This window comes from Trichosurus vulpecula, chromosome 5 (genome assembly GCF_011100635.1).
Source record: "Trichosurus vulpecula isolate mTriVul1 chromosome 5, mTriVul1.pri, whole genome shotgun sequence".
Classification (NCBI taxonomy): Eukaryota; Metazoa; Chordata; class Mammalia; order Diprotodontia; family Phalangeridae; genus Trichosurus; species Trichosurus vulpecula.
This window is the reverse complement of record NC_050577.1, coordinates 198,074,969-198,096,022: the sequence shown is the minus strand read 5'-3', so window position 1 is coordinate 198,096,022 and position 21,054 is coordinate 198,074,969. Positions and strand designations below refer to the sequence as shown.

At 41.2% G+C, this 21,054-nt stretch overlaps 1 protein-coding gene across 1 annotated transcript in view; it reads left to right on the top strand.

The window, feature by feature from the left end:
- ETV6 (ETS variant transcription factor 6) overlaps positions 1 to 21,054 on the top strand; it is a 342,518-nt gene that overhangs the window by 274,174 nt on the left and 47,290 nt on the right. The gene's annotated exons all lie outside the window — the stretch shown is intronic.

Sequence of the window (21,054 nt, the reverse complement as noted above, 5' to 3'; positions counted from 1 at the left end):
GACATATTTCTCTTAACCTCCTCCTCTTAGGATCCAACTACTTCATTAATTGTTTTGGAGGCAATTGGGGTTAAGTGACTTGCGCAGGGTCACACAGTTAGTTAAGTATCTGAGTTCAGATTTGAACTCATGTCCTCCTGACTGCACAGCCAGTGTTCTACTCACTGCGCCACCTAACTGCCCCAATCCAACTACTTCAAAGCTTATCTCAGATGGTACCTATCCTCACCCCCCTAGTTTTTAGTATTCTCTCTCTCCACAAATTATTTGACATTTATTTTTCTACATATTGTAGCTCCTTAAGGGCGGAGACTTTTTCCTCCCCCCTTTTTTTTCTTTGTACCCCCAGCACCTAACACAGGGCCTCGCCTAGTAGGTGTTTAATAAAACTGCTAATTGAATTAAATTGCACTGAATTGCAAGGTGCTAAGGGCATACAAAAATCAGTTAATTAACACCATGCCAAACACTCAGGCTAAATGCTGGGGACCAAAGTGAAAAGCCTCTCTGTCCTCTGGGAGTTTTTATTCTCGAAGGGGAGACAACATGCATTTATACAGACACATACAGAAGCCGTACAGGAGAGAGATGAAGCTGGCCCTGAATGATGTCTAGTTCATGCTGAAGTAACGGCCGAAGAAGAGGAGCCTGTCTTTGAGTATTCGAAGGGCTCGCTTGTCTACAATGGATTTAACTCACTCTGCTTTGCCCCAGAGATTAAGACAAATGGGCAGAAGTTACCAGGAGGCAGATTTTGGCTCAATTTAGGGAAATGCTTCCTGGTGAAAGAAAAATCCCAAACTAGAACTTGCTACGTCAGAAGATAGCAAGTTTTCCCAGCTGGAGGTCTCAAAGCAGAGATTGAATGAGTGGTTCCAGGCATGTTGTAGAAGACATTCCTGTTTCACATGGCAGTTTGGTCAGTCAATAAGCATTTATTAGCCCCTCCTGTGTTACAGGCACCAAGCCTGTGCTAAATGCTGGGAAAAGAAAGAAAAGCAAAAAACAGTCTTGTCCTCAGGGGACTTAGAGTCTAATGGCAATGTCAAAGAACAGGGGAGGCAACACGCATTTATTAAGCACTGATCACTTTATAAATATTGTCTGCTGAGCTAGGACTAACTCCGAGGTCCCTTCAACTGTTGGATTCTATGATTTGAAATATTTTTGTCTCCGCTTTATATAAGAGGGAATAAAAATGAGATATTGCTAAATAGCACTTGGGAAAAGATTTCCCCCCTCCCCCTCCCCCCTCTGTTTGGCTCTAAAGGGAAGATGCAGGCTTCACCAGTTCCATTTTAACAAGGCCTTTGATCTTACAAATCCTTAGCCTACTGCACAGAAAGCAGATTAAAGAGGAAAGACTGTGAGAGATCAGGAGAGAGCACGCTATATTTATGTGCACATGTCAAAATAAATCCCGACCACCATAGACATGAAATACGTTGTCTTTTTTGATGTGGCCCGTGTGTTTGCAATTATGCCCATAAACAGTGGGGTCTAGGGTAAAAGGACTTAGGTTCAAGCCTCAGCTACAACACCTGCTATCTCTCCATGGACGAGTCATTTTAATTGAGCCTCTTGAAGACTTAGTCATCTGTAAAATGGGGGTAATGATGCTCCCACCTAACTTATATGACTGTGTTCTGTCTCTGTCCCCAGCACTGGGCGCAGTGCCTGGCACAGAGTAGGTGCTTAATAAATGTTGATTGATTGGTTGTAATGGAAGCACTTTATAGGTAATAAAGTGCTGTATCAGAACACAGATTGCTATTACTACCATTATTCCCATCATTATTTATTTATTACTTATTATCATTACTTTATTTCATTCCCCTCCTTTCTGATGAGGCTCTGATAGAGAGGACAAGTCACTTTCCTGCTATTGTTATCACATAGTTAACGTTCTAAGGGCAGTTGCACAGGTGGATAATGTGACTTCTTTTCCTTGCCATTGACTAGGAGTATTGGGAAATAAATTCATTGGGAAATGAGCTCATCTTCTATAGACTCATCAAAAATATCTTGGGGGGGGGGGCAGGCAGCTAGGTGGCACAGTGAGTAAAGCACCGGCCCTGGAGTCAGGAGAACCTGAGTTCAAATCCGGCCTCAGACACTTGACACACTTACTAGCTGTGTGACCTTGGGCAAGTCACTTAACCCCAATTACCCTGCCTTCCCCCCGCAAAAAGGAAAAAAAATATATAACATGTGTGTGTGCATATATATATATATATATATATATGTATGTATATGTATATATGTAAATATATACATATACATATACATGTCCAGGACAACTCCAGTAGCAGAAAACATGTATTTTTCCTGTTCCCATGTAGACTTAAGTTCTTCTGTCAGGTTTCTATATCTTGAAGGCTTTCCATTCAATCAGTCACTTGATAGATAAGTATTTACTAAGCACCAGTGATGTGTCGGACACTGTGCTCGGTGCTGAAAACACAAAGAAAAAAAAATGAAGCATTCGATGTCCTCAAAGAACCTACACTCTCTCGGAGGTAACAGCACCTATCTAAGTCAGTACAACATCCTAAAACCATATAAAAAATAAATTCAGAATAAATTGAAAGGGAAGAGGGTCCTAGTTGACTAAGGTATCAGGAAAATCTTCATGTAAAAGAAGATGATGCTCGTACAGAGCTTGAAAGAAAACAAGATGTTTGAAGAGGTGGAGATGAGGAACAGGTGCCTCCCAGGAAAGGGGGGCAGCCAGTGCACAGGATCAAGGCAGGAGATGGGTTATTATGTGTGAAGAATAGTAAAAAGGCTGGTTTGGCAGAACCATAAAGTACACAAAGGGTCATAATGTATAATAGGGATGGGTGTGGCTAGGTTATGAAGGCCAAATAGAGAAACTCAGATTTCCTTCCAAATACTTTGGAGATGAGGAATATTTGATATAAATACATATGTTAAAAATGTCACTCTTAAATTTTTATGGATCAGTGTTATGTCTGAGTGGTTGTAGGGAATAGTTCTGCTTGTAATGATACTCTGATACCAGAGCATCATTTGGATATACTTCACAAGGGTCTTTGGCGGGAGGGGGGGAGGGGGAGTGTCACGGCACGGGATTTGTCATCCCTTAGTTTACACAGGATAATGAGCTTCTGCTCTATAATCACATTTGCTTATTGGTGTCTTTCTGGGTGTCCAAAAGATGCCATATTTTTGCAGCCTGCCCAAATTCCACCATTTTTCAGCATAATCTGTGCTGATCACTGAATCCAGGATCCTTAAGGATAACCTTTCTGTAATTTCTGGTAGTAGTGACCTGATCCTGAATCACTATCATAGTAGCCCTCTCCCCCTTTCTATAAACAAATCTTCCTGACTCTGTTCTTCGTGTCTGTGTCGACATAGTTTGGTTGAAGTCAGGTGGACATTGTCCGTGGAAGGCCTTATGATTCCACTCTGTGATCTTAGCCACATCATAGGCCCCAACCAAAAATAACTACCTTTATTGGCATTTGACAAATTCAGTAGGGTGTACCTGTGTTCAACCTTTCCTGTTGCTTAATAAAGTGAGGGTCTTTTGTTCCAAAAGTAAATGTCTAACTTGTTTATCATGTGCTCAGTCAATCAGTCAACGGGCGTTGTCCCAGTGCTAGGTGCTAGAGGTAGAAATACAAAGAATGAAGCAATTCTTACCCTCACAGAGTTGACATTCCAGTGGGGGAGACATTGAGTCCGCACAACATACCTTTAGAAGTATAAAGAGAATAATACAAAGTAGTTAACTACGAGATAGTTTGAATGGGAGGGTATTAGCAGTTTGGTGGATCAAGAAGTATTTCGTGTAGAAGGTCAGAGATGCGTTTTGAAGGAAGAGAATGATTCTGTGAAGTAGCAGTTAAGAGGGAGTCAAAGATTTTTGTAGTAATCAGTAAAGGCCATCTAAATATTACATTGCTTTATGGCGACTTGTTTGATTCAATAAACATTTATTAAGTGCCTACTGTGTACCAGGCACTGTGCTAAGTGTTAGGGATACCAAAAGAGATAAAAGATAGTCCCCGCCTTCAAGGAGCTTATAAACTAATGAGAGACAACATGCAAACAAATACATACAAAGCAAGCCATATACAGGATAAAGAAGAAATAATTAACAAATCACTGGGAAGGCTTCTGTAGGAGGTGGGATTTGGGCTAGGACTTAAAGGAAGCCCAGGGAGGTAAGTGGTCAAAGTGTGAGAGGTAGAATATTCCAGGCATGGAGAGAATGCCCAGACCTGAGAGATGGGATATGTTGTTCCTGGAACAACCAGGAGGCCAGAGTCACTGGATCGAAGAGTACACGTTAGGTAGAAAAGTATACAAATCCTGGAAAGTTAGAGAGGGCTTTGAGTGCCAAACAGAGCATTTTGTATTAGCTCCTGGGGGCCATTGGGAGCCACTAGAGATTATTGAGGGGGGTGAGGGTGACATGATCAGACTTGAGTTTTAGGAAAATCACTTTAGTGTTAAATAATTACTGAATGAATTATGAATTGTGCTTTGCACCTCTGGGACTTTTTGGCATACCTTTGTCCTTCTTAGTGAGAATACTGTTTGCTTATAAATGTATATTTTTAAGCAGCAGATTTTGAGCTGTTAATACATTTGTATAGAATATAAAAATACATAATTGGTCCATATTTGGAGGGGGTCACTGATGCTCTTATATATTGGTAATAAATATGTGTTGCTTTCTATTAAAAGGAAAAAAAATGGAATCAAGCTTGTATCACAGAATAAACTGGTGAGGTGCTTTGCTAGTAATTCCTGCGCCTATGAAACTATGAAACACTTGAGGATGGCTCTCCCCGAGCCCTACCACCTTCCAGTTTCGCAGAAAACCTAGAATTACTTCTCTTAATGTATTCTGTCATTCATTATATTGCCTTGTGTTTGATCTGTCTTCTGCTTTTATGGTCTTGAACTTTTTTTTTTAAATGCAATTTATTTATTTAACATATTTGGTTTTTAGCATTGATTTTCACAACATTTTGAATTACAAATTTTCTCCCCATTTCTACCCTCCCCCCCACTCCAAGATGGCTTATATTCTGGTTGCCCTGTTCCCCAGTCAGCCCTCCCCTCTATCACCCCCCTCCCCTCTCATCCCCTTTTCCCTTCCTTTCTTGTAGGGCAAGATAAATTTCTACACCCCATTGCCTGTGTATCTTATTTTTTAGTTGCATATAAAAACTTTTTTTGTTTTTGAACATCTGATTTTAAAACTTTGAGTTCCAAATTCTCTTTCCTCTTCCCTTCCCACCCACCCTCCCTAAGAAGTTGAGCAATTCAACCTAGGCCACACATGTATTATTATGTATAACCCTTCCACAATACTCATGTTGTGAAAGGCTAACTACATTTTGCTCCTTCCCAACCCATCCCGCTTTATTGAATTTTCTCCCTTGACCCTGTCCCCTTTCCAAAGTGTTTGTTTTGATTACCTCCACCCCCATCTGCCCTCCCCTCCATCATCCCCCCCCTTTTATTTTTTTTTTTATCTTCCTCCCTCTTCTTTCCTGTGGGGTAAGATACCCAACTGAGTATGTATGGTATTCCCCCTCAGGCCAAATCTGATGACAGCAAGGTTCACTCATTCCCCCCACACCTGTCCTCTCCCCTCCTCCCATAGAACTGCTTCCTTTTGCCACCTTTATGTGAGATAATCCACCCCATTCTATCTCTCCCTATCTCCCTCTCTCAGTATGTTACTCTCTCATCCCTTAATTTCATTTTATTTCTTTTAGATATCTTCCCTTCATCTTCAACTCACCTTGTGTCTGCTGTCTCTCTTTTACATATATATATATATATATATACATATATATATACATATAAACACATATATATACACATACATACATATACACATATATACATACATACACATTCACTTATATATATATATACATAAACATACACACACACACACACACACACACACACACACATATATATATATATATATATATATATATATATATGTATATGCATATTCCCTTCAACTACCCTAATACTGAGGTCTCATGAATCATACTCATCATCTTTCCATGTAGGAATGTAAACAAAACAGTTCAACTTTAGTAAGTCCCTTGCAATTTCCGTTTCTTGATTACCTTTTCATGCTTCTCTTGATTCTTGTGTTTGAAAGTCAAATTTTCTATTCAGTTCTGGTCTTTTCACTGAGAAAGCTTGAAAGTCCTCTATTTTATTGAAACTCCATCTTTTGCCTTGGAACATGATACTCAGTTTTGCTGGGTAGGTGATTCTAGGTTTTAATCCTAGCTCCATTGACCTCCAGAATATCGCATTCCAAGCCCTTCGATCTCTTAATGTAGAAGCTGCCAGATCTTGGGTTATTCTGATTGGGTTTCCACAATACTCAAATTGTTTCTTTCTGGCTGCTTGCAGTATTTTCTCCTTGATCTGGGAGCTCTGGAATTTGGCAACAATATTCCTTGGAGATTTCTTTTGGGGATCTATTTGAGGAGGTGATCGATGGATTCTTTCAATTTCTATTTTGCCCTGTGGCTCTAGAATATCAGGGCAGTTCTCCTTGATAATTTCTTGAAAGATGGTATCTAGGCTCTTTTTTTGATCATGGCTTTCAGGTAGTCCAATAATTTTTAAATTATCTCTCCTGGATCTATTTTCCAGGTCAGTGGTTTTTCCAAGGAGATATTTCACATTGTCTTCCATTTTTTCATTCCTTTTATTCTGTTTTATAATATCTTGATTTCTCATAAAGTCACTAGCTTCCACTTGCTCCAATCTAATTTTTAAAGTAGTATTTTCTTCAGTGGTCTTTTGGACCTCCTTTTCCATTTGGCTAATTCTGCCTTTCAAGGCATTCTTCTCCTCATTGGCTTTTTGGAGCTCTTTTGCCATTTGAGTTAGTCTGTTTTTTAAGGTGTTGTTTTCTTCAGTGTATTTTTCAGTATTTTTTTAGGTCTCCTTTAGCAAGTCATTGACTTGTTTTTCATGGTTTTCTCGCATCCTTCTCATTTCTCTTTCCAATTTTTCCTCTACTTCTCTAACTTGCTTTTCCAAATCCTTTTTGAGTTCTTCTATGGCCTGGGGCCAGTTCATGTTTTTCTTGGAGGCTTTTGTTGTAGGCTCTATGACTTTGTTGACTTCTTCTGTCTGTATGTTTTGGTCTTCTTTGTCACCAAAGAAAGAATCCAAAGTCTGAGACTGAATCTGGGCGCGTTTTCGCTGCCTGGCCATATTTCCAACCAACTAACTTGACCCTTGAGTTTTTCACTGGGGTATGACTGCTTGTAGACTTACGAGTTCTATGTTCTACGTTTGGGGGGGAGGTGCCAGCTCTGTCAGAGCCGCACTCCTCCTTCCCCAAGGACCCCCAGTCCAGACTGGGCTTAGATCTTCAGCAGGCTGTTGCACTCCTGCTCTGATCCGCCACTTAATTCCTCCCACCAGGTGGGCCTGGAGCTGGAAGTAACAACAGCTGTAGCTGCCCCACCTCCGCTGCCCCAGGGGCTGGAAGCAGAACCGCGAACTCCTTCTACTCCCGCAGCTTTTCCCACTAACCTTCTCCGCAGTCTTTGGTGTTTGTGGGTCGAGGGGTCTGGTAACTGCCACAGCTCACATATTTAGGGCGCTAGGGCCCCCTCCGCCCGGCTTCTGGTCTGGATCGTCCACGCCGCTCAGGCTGGGCTCTGCTCCACTCCGTTCCCAGCTCCCAGCTCCGTGTGGAATAGACCTCACCCAGAGACCATCCAGGCTGTCCTGGGCTGGAGCCCTGCTTGCTTCCCTCTGCTGTTCTGTGGGTTCTGCCGTTCTAGAATTGGTTCAGAGCCATTTTTATAGGTTTTTGGAGGGACTCGGGTACAGAGCTCTGGTCTTGAACTTTTTTAGACCATACAGACCAGAAGTTTTTGCCACAGCCTCCTTTAGGGGTTCACTCTCTGTCCTCTAATTTCTTGACTTCTCAACCTTTTTCTTGTTGTAGATTTATTGATACTGCATTGTTGATTGTGTTCCTTTGACTCCTTCTACCCCCTTTCGCTTTTTTGACTTTCTCTTTTAATTATTGCTTAAAGGCATCAAGAATTTTTGAGGTATTTTTTAATTTCTGTTTCTATTTTTTAACTGGGCAGTATGGTGTTCATATTTTCTGCCATTCATACTTCCTAGACATTGACGTAATCTACCAATGGTTTTCCACAGCCTTCAGTAGTTTTCTCAGCTGCTTCTTCCATGGTGGTCTTGTACCTCTGTTCTTTTGATAGTTTCATAGATAGTTAACTCTTAGATAGTTCCACTTTTCCTTGTATGGTCCTCATGTGTGTGAATCTTGAAATGTCAGATACTGTGGGAAAATACGGTTATAGAAGATAACAGTTTTTTTGAACTGCTCTATTATTTTGATATGACTGATCTATTATTTCGATTCATGCCATAAAATTCCAAAGGAGATTTTCAGAATTCCGTTCTAAGTCTACCCATCTCTTTTTTCAAAATCATTTGAAATAACATTATTTTTGCTGTTATGTTTCATTATTAGGTCATGCCTCTGGAATTTGTGGTAAGTGCAGATTTTCAGTGCCCACAGGTTCAGGGCTTTTCCCTTTTCATATTTAAATAGCTCCTCAACTTCTGCCTTTATTTCATCTAATCTGGGATTAGGAATGAAGTTATTTCTTACGATTGCCCTTGAATTAATCTAAAAAACATTGTGAATGTAGCTTAGAGCTGAGATTATTGCTGACAAAAAGCAGTATGACGTCAGCAGTATTGCTGACAAGGACAGCAGTATGAAGTCCTTGTCTGTTTCCACTTTTGTTATGATTTGATACTAGCACATAATAAAAGTATTCATATATTCAATTCATGCACACTCGTGGTTTATCCACTGTTGTGGTCAGCCATATCTGCACCAAAGCATTTCTAACAGGTGGTTTATTGGTGTTTCAGAGCTGATGCAATTTTTCGGTCTTTTTCATGGCCATCAGAACATAAAGGAGCGCTTCTCACTTTGCTCTTTCCTGTGTCCAGCTCATTATCACAATCGTTCCAAGTGGCCCACAGCCCTTTCTTGCCCCATGTATTGATTGGATTCAAAGGAGCAGTTAGTTACTTGCTGGGGTACTCACTTAGTCATTGCAGTCACCAGAGCCCAGCTGGCCAGTGTTTCAGGCAGGATTCCTGCAACATCTTGACAGCTGCCATAAAAGTCTCAGAGCACACAAAAATCCCTATTATGCCTCACTCTGCCTAGCATTGTCTTATCTTTCCATCCTCTCTCCCCTCCTTATTGCATGAATGATGGGCTAGACTTTGAGGGAGTAATTATTAATATTGCCACTGTCACATCATTCACCTCATCTTTTTAGATGAAGTTTGGACAGAAGTATTTGAGGACAAGTGTCTGTCCAGCTGTGTGTGTACACATACATATGTGCATACATGTATATATGTACATGAATATATATGTATGTTCTGTTGCACAAGTGCATTAGATGGCAGAGTGTTATAATAGAATTAAAGAATTGACACACAAGCTCATCTTTAGATTCATTGAAGGTGTCTTTGGGACAACTCCAAAGAATAGGCAAGACAACAGGGATGACATATACCTCATTCTGTTCCCACATGGCTTTAATTTCTTCTGCTAGGTTTCTATATTTTTAAGACTTTCCATGTAACTTGAAGAGGAGTAGTATTTGGGATGGTGACATTTATTAAAAATGTTAAGTTTTTGTGAATCATCACTATGTCCCGGTGATTGTAGGCGACAGTTCAGACTGTGATGATGGTCTGATTCCAGTAGAATATGTCGGTTGAGTGGCCCAGGATATTTTGAGTTCTGTATTTGTAGTATGGCAATTTGTCATCCGTCAGTCTTGGAAAGAAGGTGAGCATCTGATGTCTTCAGGTCATATCTTGTTAACTTTTTGGTACACGCTAAATTTTTATAGCCTCCGGTGATGTAGAGTGCGTGATATACACACACACACACACACACACACACACACACATAGATATATAGATACATAGATATATAGATATATAGAGAGATATATAGATATAGATATAGATAGATATATACATACACACATGTACAGATAGACACATACTTTTTATGATACTATATTTTTATAGCCTTCATTGGTCTATTTCACTTTCTTCATATATCATTGAGTAATCTACATTGATCGCTAAGTTTAAGCACTTTAAGGGTAGTTTGACTATTTTTGGTGGCAAATGAGCCTGAATTGCCATCACAGAAAACCCCTTCATTTCCACAAACAAATCTGCATGGCTCAGCCATTTATTCAGTGCTTCTTTGTTAACGCATTGCATTTATGTAACTATTACTTATGGAGGGCCTTTTGATTCTGCTCTGGGATCTTAATGGATTCATTGGCTCTCTCTGGAGGTAAGCTACTTTGAGTTATATTTGACAATCGTACATATTATCAGCCCTTGCTGTCTTTGTTGCGATTACCTCAATTGTTAATATCTGCCTGGTTATAGCTGTTTTTCAAACCCTACGTAGGCCAGTTTGCATCTTGTGCTCGTCTTACAGAGAGACGCATGCCTTTGCTCATAAAGGAAACAAGATAAAATAAGAGGTAGACAAACAAATCAAATAAGAGGTGGACAAACAAATCAAAACCTGTGCTCTTAGTACATCACTATCATTTTCTTCATATGTAAAGGATGTCAAAGACTAAAACTATTATAAAGCTAGAAGAAAGAATACTTGTGAAAAAAAAGATGATATACAATGGAAAGAACTATCTTCATCTATTTAAATAATTATAATGAAAAGTAAGTAATGAATAGTAGTAATGGACAGTGATTACAATAATTTTATGCAGACAGAGGTTTAACTAAAGTAAATCTATGGTCATAGCAGGGAGACCAAAAGAGGCTAAAAAGCTTCATAGTTTATTGATTATTTGCCAAGGGGAAAAGAATTAAGTGATGAAGAAATAAAAAGCATTCATTCAGCATTTACTATGTACCAGTCACCGTACTGAGTGATGGAAATACAAATACAAAAAGACTATGCTCTCAAAAAGCATGCATTGTGATACTAATATGATTATTATTAGTGATGATAATAATAAAAGCTAACATTTTCGTAGCACTTTAAGGTTTAAGCACTTTACAAATACTCTCTCTTTCTCCTCATAACAACCCTGAGAAGTAGATACTATTGTCACCTCCTTTTACAGCTGAAGAAACTGAGGCAGAGGTGAAATGACTTGCCCTGGGTCACATTGCTAGTAAATATCTGAGGCTGGGTTTGAATTCAGGTCTTCCTGACTCCATTACTCTATCCACTGCACCTCCTAGCTGTCTCTGTAGTGCAGGAAGACAGCACATATTGGATAGTGGTGGTCAGGGAGGGATGCTTTGGCTTGGGAAATCACGAATGCCAAGTGCAGCCAAAGAGCAACCGATGAGTTTCTCACACTTTTTGCTGCTCTTCTGAGTAAACAAAATGCTGACCTAAAAAGGAGGTTACTGCCTTATGCTTGAAAGACACTAGAGATAACCTCATTCAGCAGCTCTGCTCATGAATAAGGAGATGTATGCTTGCCAAAAGCAATCACTCCTGTGATTTCCAAGATCACAGTAAAAGAATTCAAGTTGAAGAGGGAATCTCTGTGGATGGTGAGGGCCTCCAGATGTTCCTGTTTATAGATGACATTGTAGAGCCTCCTGGATGAAATCCACAATCACTCAAAAGATTTTAGCCTGATCATCCATACAGGAAAACCCAAGTGGATGAAAAATGTCTTGATTAGATTATGAAATACAATTATATGGAGACATTGTAGAGCTCATCTGTTAGAATATAGATCTTAGAGAGACAGTACAGAAGAATAAGTAGGTCCTAGAATTAAATAGGAGAGGGTGAGCACATTAAATTGCCTTCAGAAAATGTCAAAACTTTTTTTCATAATCCCATACTTCTCCCAGGGACAAAGGCACATCTTTTAAATACCTCTGTTCTAATGGTAGTATGTGGCTTTGAAACATGCAATATAACAATTTTCGTGCAATTGGAAGTGAATATCACAAGGATGGCAGTGGGTAAACACATGGTGGATGCGTTATATGAGTGTAACATATAACGACTGAGAAACTTTGAGTAACAAGAGCAAAAGCAATAAATGTGTGATAGCAGGAAAAAAAATGGACTGAACACATAGCAATGATGAAAGATGACAGGTAGATAGCCTGAGTTCTCCATTGGCCTCAGGGTCAGGTCAGGAAAAATGAGGAAGGCCTTCAGCATGTTGGATGGATCTTCTGTGGAGAAGAGCGGGGAGGACAGAGATAAAAGTCACATGGGATGGGCAGGCCTGGATGGATTGTGAATTACGTAATTAGAGCATCCATATGTTTTGTTTTTATTTTTTGGAGAGGGGAAGGCAAGGCAATTGGAGTTAAGTGACTTGCCCAAGGTCACACAGCTAGTAAGTGTGTCAAGTGTCCAAGACCAGATTTGAACTCAGGTCCTCCTGACTCCAGGGCCGGTGCTCTACTCACTGCACCACCTAGCTGCCCGAAAAACATCCATATGGATAAGATTACAGTTTCATTTGAGTATGTGTGTACAAAAGATAGCACAGTGCAATCTACCTAATGCTCACCATTCTTCCTCGTTGTAGCAAGCATCCTGAGAGTGTGATTTTTTTCCCTCGTGCTTTACCTGCATAGCCTGGTTTTGGGGTTAATGTTGCTGCTGTTGTTTAACCTAGTTGTTTGGGCACCTAAAGTTCTTGTTCCTTGGTGCTTTTTTTCCTTAAGCTTGTTGACCATTGCCAAGAGAAGGTGGTGGGGGTGGGGAGGGTCAAATATTTTGTTTTTATTATTTGGAAAACTTAAAGCTTTTTTTTTTGTCCTTGTTGTTTGTTGCGTTTTATTTTAATGATTCACAAATCAGAACCTGATCCTACACGGTGACAGTACTACATTGTGCAGTCCCTCACAGCAGGTAGCCTCGCTTTCCTGTTGTAGAATAAATGAGCATTTCTTGTGTACTTTCTGCTTATCTCTTTCACCCTCCATCCCACTATTTTCACTCTGACTAAATTTAGCATCCCTCCCCTCCCCCATCCCTATTTCATTTCTCCTTCCCTTTTCCCTTTTGTTATTTCTCCCAGGAACATTTCAGGCTTATATAATTGCCAAAAACCTACTTTGGAGAAGAAAGAAGATTCTACCCTGTCTTTGCAGCTCCAACATATATATATTTCCCCCCCTCTAAAAAAAAAGTTCCCATATGGTATTTTTAAAATTCCTGGGATCGGAGGCTTATGGTGTCACCATAGCACGAATCCTTTCTGTTTCTCCCCACGTCTGATTTGACTTACAAATGAGTATGTTTGGTATTTGTTCTCATTTGCAGCAGTACACATCAGTAGAAAAACAAGTCAGCTTGCTTGTTTTCGGAGCTCTTCCTAAACCTTATCCAGAGGCCCAGTAGAGCCTCTGCAGAGGCTTTCTCGCTTTGCATGGTTGGTTAGGGAATGACAGTAATGATTGCAAAGACACCGTTTGCATCACTGTGTGGGTCACTTAGTGTCGTGCAGTGCCTGGTTTCAACGGGTTTCTAGAAGTTATGTTTCTAAACACACCACCAAAAGCAGAATCCTGGCTGCGAATGAGGTATTTCTTTACTGCCCATCCCACTGCCTTCATTGCTAGGCATCAGCGGAAAGTGGTGAGTGAGGAAAGGTCCTAAGATGTGAAATAGGTATCTTGATAAGGCAGATTTGAATGAATTTTCTCTTTGCTGAGCATGAGGTTTAGGTTGTTTCTCTTGTAGTGGGGCTGGTTTTGGTTTGACCCAACCCTCTATTCACTTTGAGAACCAAATCAGTAGAAAAAATTGAGTGCTGGACCTGGAGTCAGGAAAACCAAAGTTCAAATCCTGACCTAACATATTAGCTGTATATCTCTTTTGCAAGTCACTCTCTCAGAAACTCAGTTTCCTCATCTGTAACACGGAGATAGTGATGCCTGTAGTACCAGCTTCATAGGCCTTCACAGCAGTGAGGCTCAAATGTTTGGGGAACACTTTGCAAACTTTAAAACATTCTCATTAGGATTGTTTTCACAGTGAGTAAAAGCACCTATCTGTCATCTCCATCAATGACAGTGGAACCACCGTGCTTGGACTGGGATACCACCATCCCTGGTGATGCTATATGAGAAAGCAGAAACGGCGCTGAGGAAAGCAAGAACCGGAAGAGCCGCTAGACCAGAGCAAGCGTACCTCAAGGAAGTCCGGGCTGAAGGTGACAGCGCTTTGAGAGGGTTGAAAGATCAAATCTCAAGATATCTCAAAAGCCAGAAAAATCTAAACAGTCTTTAAAAAAAAAAAAGCCTGCATGTTATCACTATGAAAATAGGCAGTCATGAGGCTATGAGTAAACTAACTACCGTGTCATTTGTCTGCTTTCTCATCTCAACAAAATCTTTGTGGGGAAAAAAAATTGAATGTACATATCAAGAGCATGCTTAATGAAAGTATGAGGATGGAGTAGACAAGCTTTTATAATAATGGCTAGAAGAAGCAGCGATAATAGGGGCAGTTATCATTTATAAGGGCAGCAAGGTGGTGCAGTGGACAGAGTTCCAAGCCTGGAGTCAGGAAGACTCATCTTCCTGAGTTCAAATCCGACTTCAGACACTTACTGGCTGTGTGACCCTGGACACAATCCCGTTTACTTCAGTTCCTCATCTGTAAAATGAGCCAGAGAAGGAAATGGCAAACCGCTCCAGCAGCTTTGCCAAGAAAACCCCAGATGGGGTCACAAAGAATTGGACACGACTGAGAACGACTGAACAACAAAATTAAATAAAAGTTTAGAAAACAAAGTAGATGCACAAAATGTACTACTGCTGCAAAAGGACACCATGGCGTGAAAGATATCAAAGAGGCCTAGAAAAGGTGATGAACGTGTCGTGTCGTGAGGATGGGACGTCACAGGTAGACATGCCACACACCACATTGGGACAGAGAAAGGTCCTTGTGAGAAAATTTCCTGACCTTTTACGGGTGAAAAAAAATTAACCTCTTGATACCTATCTACCTGTACATCCCAGTCATTTTTAACCAACCTTTCTATATTTTTCTATATTTAATGTTTCCTTGTGACAAAGAAAAACAAGAAAAAACATTCAAGATAGTGACCTTATCTGACAGTGCATACAAGATTGAGCCAGTATGCTTCATCATCTCTTTTCTAGCACCTTCACTGATTACTTAGACATCTTCTTCAGAATCTCTTCTATTATTTTATTGTGGTTATCATGGATCTTGTTCTCTTCGTTCTACTTGGTTAACTCTGTATCAGTTTATACAGCTCTTCCCATGTTTCTCTGAATAGGCTTGTTGAGGCTTCTCCCCTGGAATGTTGTGGCCACCACTTGTTTTTGTTTGTCTCTAGTGTAAGGGAAAGTGTTCTGATTTTAGAGTCATAGGACCTGTGTTCAGATCCAGCCAACCTGTGTGACTTTGGGCTAGTCAGTTAACTTCTCTGGGCCTCAGTATCAGGAATTTGGACTAGATGGTCTCCTAATTCCCTTACAACTTTAGATCTAGGGTCTTATGACTTGTATAAAAGTTTTATTGATGCCTTTTATTTTTATATCACAGTCATTTCCAGTTATGTAACCTTGACCCCTCAGTTGAGCTTTCCTTTGTAATCAGTAAAAAAGGTCAAGGGAAACCAACAGGGCCCAACCAGTGATGGACAACTTAAGCAGCATTCCATGTCTCTGTTACCCCATTTCTCCAAGGAAAGGAGGGAGGCATAGTTCTTTAGCTCTCCTCTGGGCCCTAGATTGGCAGTTGGATTCATCCTTCAGTCACTGCTAGGTTAGTCATCCAGGAGCATAGTTCAGTTCTTGTCTCCTCTCCCACTCATGAACTGTCCATGGCTCCCCATTTCTTACTGAATTAATTCCAGATTCCTTGGACCTCCACCATCTGTCCTTGACCTAACTTTCTAGCCCCATCTTCCACAATACCTTTTCATTTCATCCCAGACTCCAGTAAAACTGAATTAACTACTCGCTGTTTCCCAAACATGCTTATCATCAGGAGATTGGGTGAATAAAGACTAGGAAGTGAGTAGGGAGGTGGGATGGGGAAAGACTGCCATCTGGGACTCTTCCTTGAGAGGGATTTGCCAGCGTGTGGAACCGTTGATCGTAGTGACGTTTCTGCTGAGATCTCTCAAATTGGGGGAGCAAGATGCTGCATTGTCTGACATGAGCACATCAGTCATGTTACTGGAGTACACGTTAAGGAAGAGACTAGGAGAGGTAGAATGGTACTTGTGGTGTTATTTTGGGTCTCCTTCCCTTCTCTTGTCATTGTGGTGCTTGGGATATGTGAAGGAGGTGTGTCTAGATCAGTCCAGGAAGTTGTGAGGTGGCAGATTCCACCCAGCTCAGCCATCTGGACAAAGAGGTGCTCCTTGGGGGCACTGAGCAACCTGAGACCCCGATGTGGTTCAGATCTCAGAGTCAATGTTCAGGCTCTTTTCTCCTCTAATCTGTTGAGAAGTGAATATGGTATATTGGAAAGAATAGGAGACGTGTGCTCTGATCCTTTCTCTAGCTCTGTTTATATAATTAAGAACAATAATAATATTTGTTAAGCATTTTTTTTTACCAATATACCATTTGATCCTCAGAACAACCTTGTAGGCAGGTGTTGTTATCACTTCATTTTACAGTTGAAGGAACTGAGGCTGGCAGAGGTTTAAGTGACTTGCCCAGGGTCACATAGCCAGTGTCTGAGGCCAAATTTGAATTCAGATCTTCCCCGACTTCAGGTCTAAGATGAGTCACAAAGCCTTTATATCCTTCGCTTTCTTCATTTCAAGAGTTCTCCCCTCTTTTACCTCCTTTGTATCTTTGGTCACACTATTTCCTAAACCTGGAATGCCTTTCTAGGCAATTTAGTATAGTGGGAAAAGCAGTGGATTCGTACTCAGAGGCCCTGGGACTTTGGGAATGTTAGGTAACTTCTCTGGTCCACAATTTTCTATAATCTCAAGGTCCCTCGTGCTCTGAATCCTGTGAATCCCACCTCTACCCTGATTTCTCCCTATTGAACTCCTTTCTCTTTCCAAGTTAATCTCAAATTCCAGCCTTCCCCTTCATGAAAACTTTACTAATCCCCCAAATTCAGTGGGGGCAGGGTGGAGCAGCAGCTGGGTGACTCAGTGGATAGAATGCCAGGCCTGAGTCAGGAAGATTCATCTTCCTGAGTTCATATCTGGCCTTAGATACTTACTAGTTGTGTGACCCTGGGCAAGTCACTTAACCATTTGCCTCAGTTTCCTCATCTGTCAAGAAAATGGCAAACCACTCCAATATCTTTGCCAAGAAAACCCCAAATGGGGTCACAAAGAGTTGGACACAACTGGACAACAACAAATCCAATGAGATCTCTGAACTTGGAACCCATTTAAGCCTTCTGTTCCTCTTTTATTATACTCTAACACTTTTTAATTTATTGGTGGACATGCCTTGACCCCTATTCTTGACCACAGGATCTTTCAAGGCAGCATGGTCTTACTCATCATGATGCCCTCTCAGTGCCTGTCATTGAGCCTTGTGTAAACCAGGCACTCAGGAATATGTTTTGAATAAATGAATGAATGAATAATTAAATATAAAGCACTTGTTAGCACCTATCAAGTCTACATTTGCACGGTGAGTGGGTGTTATTTCAAGGATTTGCCTTCTACTCTGCTGACCCTTCCTGAAATCAGGCATAGCTCCCCCACACTATGACACTGTGACTGAACAGGGGCTAACCCACAAATCCAGTTCCTTCCACTGCTACCTTAATCAGTTTATCTGAATAATATATGTTGCCTTGAGAGCACTTCAGTATATTTGAAAGAAGCATTCTATCAGGGAATCAGAGCATGATAGATTTAAAGTTGGAAGAGACCTTAGAGATGATCTAGTCCAACTCTATTTTATAGTTGAAATTAAGCAGCTTTTCCCAAGGTTATACAGGTACGAAGTAGCAGATTCAGGATTTGGTCCCCAGCCTTCTGACTCCAGATTCAGTGCACTCTCCACTGTGCTGACAGTGCACCTCAGAGGCAAGTGGCTCCCACACCAAGAGCCAGCACTTTCTAACACAGGTTGTAGGTACTACCATTATCCCCATTTTTACTGGTGAGGAAACTGAGACAGAGAGAGGTTAAGTGGTAGTATCTGAAGCAGGATTTAAACTCACTTATTCCTGACTCCCAAGTTCAACACTCTTTCCACTTTATCACATGGTTGCTTTAGAAATGTGACAATTATTATCATTAATAATAATAAAATAGATTTTATATACTAGTCTAGAAACTACCACAGTCCCTCACCTTTATACCCTGCCACATTTTCTTCAGTCTTGATCCAGTGGTTAACTTACTGTATAACATCTCAAATTCAACGTATCCAAAATAAACTCATTATCTTCCCCCTTAACCCTGACCCCTTCTCCAGATTTTTAAAAATTTCTATCCTGGGCCATGCCATCTTACCAACTACCCAAGTAACCACTCACTATACGAATGTATACTTGACGGGTGCTAATGAGTGCCTTATATTTATTCATTCTCCAGTTTTACAATGTTGTGACATGGAAGCCTCTTTTCTGCCCCTCACCACCGATGTTCACTTAGTTACTGAATGCTGTGCATTCCACCTCCACGACATCTCTCGAATCTATGAGCTTCTCTCTCTACATACTGGTAACATCTGTTCGGGTCCTTGGCACTTGTTGCCTAAGTTACTGTAATAGCTTCCGACATTATCTCCCAGCTTACAATCTCTTCCCTCTCCAGTCTATGCTGTATAACTGTGTGACGGTTTCATTTAAAAAATCTAATTTGGCTAGAATGCACAGTGTGTGAAAGGGGAGTAATTTACCATAAACCTGCCAAGGTGAGAAGGAGAACCGGCCTTGATTTTATGCTAGAGTTAGCCTGGTCCTTAGAGCTCCTTCTCACCTCTACAGGTTTATGGTAGATTCTCTCCTTTCACACATTCTGGGTTCTAGCCAAATTAGACTACAAACTGTTCCCTGAACTTGACATTACACCTCCCCGGTCTCTGTGCATCATTTGCACAAGCTGCACTTCGTACCTGGAATGCCCTTCCTTCTCTCTCCACCTCCTCTCAACTCTTCCTTCCAATTCACCATTTCCCCCTCATGTAGGAACTTGACAGTGCTTCTTCCCCACTCAAGTTATGTTTGTATTTGTTTGTTTGGAGGCATGTTGTGTCTTCCAAGTAGGATAGGAATTCCTTTAGGGGAAGACACTGATAAGCTGGAGCAGGTCCAGAGAGGACAGATAGGGTGTTAACAGCCTTGGGATCAAGGATAGTTTGAAGAAACTGAGTATACTTAGTAATAGCTAATAATGATGACTAGCATCATGTTATCTTATTTTATCCTGACAATAGCCCTGGAAGTGGGTACGATTATCCTCATTTTACAGATGAAGAAACTGAGGCAGACGGAGGTTAAAGGGACTTGCTGAGGGTCACAGAGCTGGTAGGCATCCGAGGCTGAGCTCATACTTTCCTGACTCTGTGTTCATCGCTCTATCCACTGCCCCGCCTGGTCTAGAGAAGAGCAGAATCAGAAGGGACATGATAGCTCTCTTCAGGTTTTTGTAGGGCACTTGTTTGGAAGGAGAACTTGAAACAAAGAGGCAGATCAAGGTTCGAATTGGGGAAAAAAAACTTCCTAGTATTTAGAGTTGTCCAAAGTGGACCCATCCACATTGGGTTACCCAACTGTTAAAGGCTTACTGGACCACTGAATGGACACGTCATAGGGGGAATTCTTGTCCACGCTGAACTCAGCCATCACTCTGGCCTCTTTTCCAGCTCTTTAGATCTCTAATTTGTAATCTTTGTGCCTTCAACCTCTAGCACGGTGGTAACATATAGTAGACACTTAATGTTGGTGTTCAGTCATTTCGGTTGTGTCTGACTCTTTGCAGGCCCATTTGGGGTTTTCGTGGCAGAGATACTAGGAATGACGGTCCGCCATTTCCTTTTCCAGCTCATTTTACAAATGAGGAAACTGAGGCAAATGGAGTTAAGTGACTTGTACAGGGCCACACAGTGAGTGCCTAAGGCCATAGCTGAACTCAGGCCTACCTGGCACTCTATGCACTGTGCTACCTAGCTCCCCAGACACTTAATAGGCACTGGTTTAATTGAAACGAACATTGTTTCTGTGCAGGAATTCATTCTGCGGGTCTGAACTGGCTGACAGTGAACTTGGGTAACATAATCCATTCATCACTTGGTAATTATTTATGTAGTGTTTTACCTAATGGTCTTGAGGTGGGCCTCAAGGCCTCTTGTGAAGTTGGGATTCAGTGAAAAGGCCGCACTTGAGGATCTAGAGGGCCACATGTGTCCTCAAGGCTACAGGTTCCTCACCCCTGTGGTGATCCACGAGCCTCTTGGAAACTTCCTGACCATGCCCTGGTGACTTCAGCTCACAACCTGAGGAATATTGAGTTAATTAATGTCTCCACACCACCTTTTGACCATGTGATTCTCCTGTTAGGTGATTAAAGGTCCTGTCTTAGGGAAAGCAGACTGGCAATATGTCCCATATTTGGACTGTCACCAAACACCCCTACTCTTTTGTTTCCTCATTCCTTGTCTTTCCCTTCGATTTAATTTGGGTCCTGTGACCTCAGCCAGCGGTTCGACACACAAATGGAGGCTACTGCTTGAGGAACCAGGAACGAGATGCTGCAGTGCTCTGGCAGTGGCATCCCTTCTGGTAAATCTGGAATAAGTGGGTGGCGGTTTCCCATCATCCATCCTTCCTGCCTCCCTTTTATGCTTGCCCACATCCTAGAAGTACTCCGATTCCCTGGTCATCTTCCTTCTCTCTCTTTCCTCTTACCTGGCCTGTGTTATGTGGTTTCCTGAACTTGACCCTATCTTGGCCACCTTGTGTCTAATGAAATCTGGTCACCAGATTCTATTAAC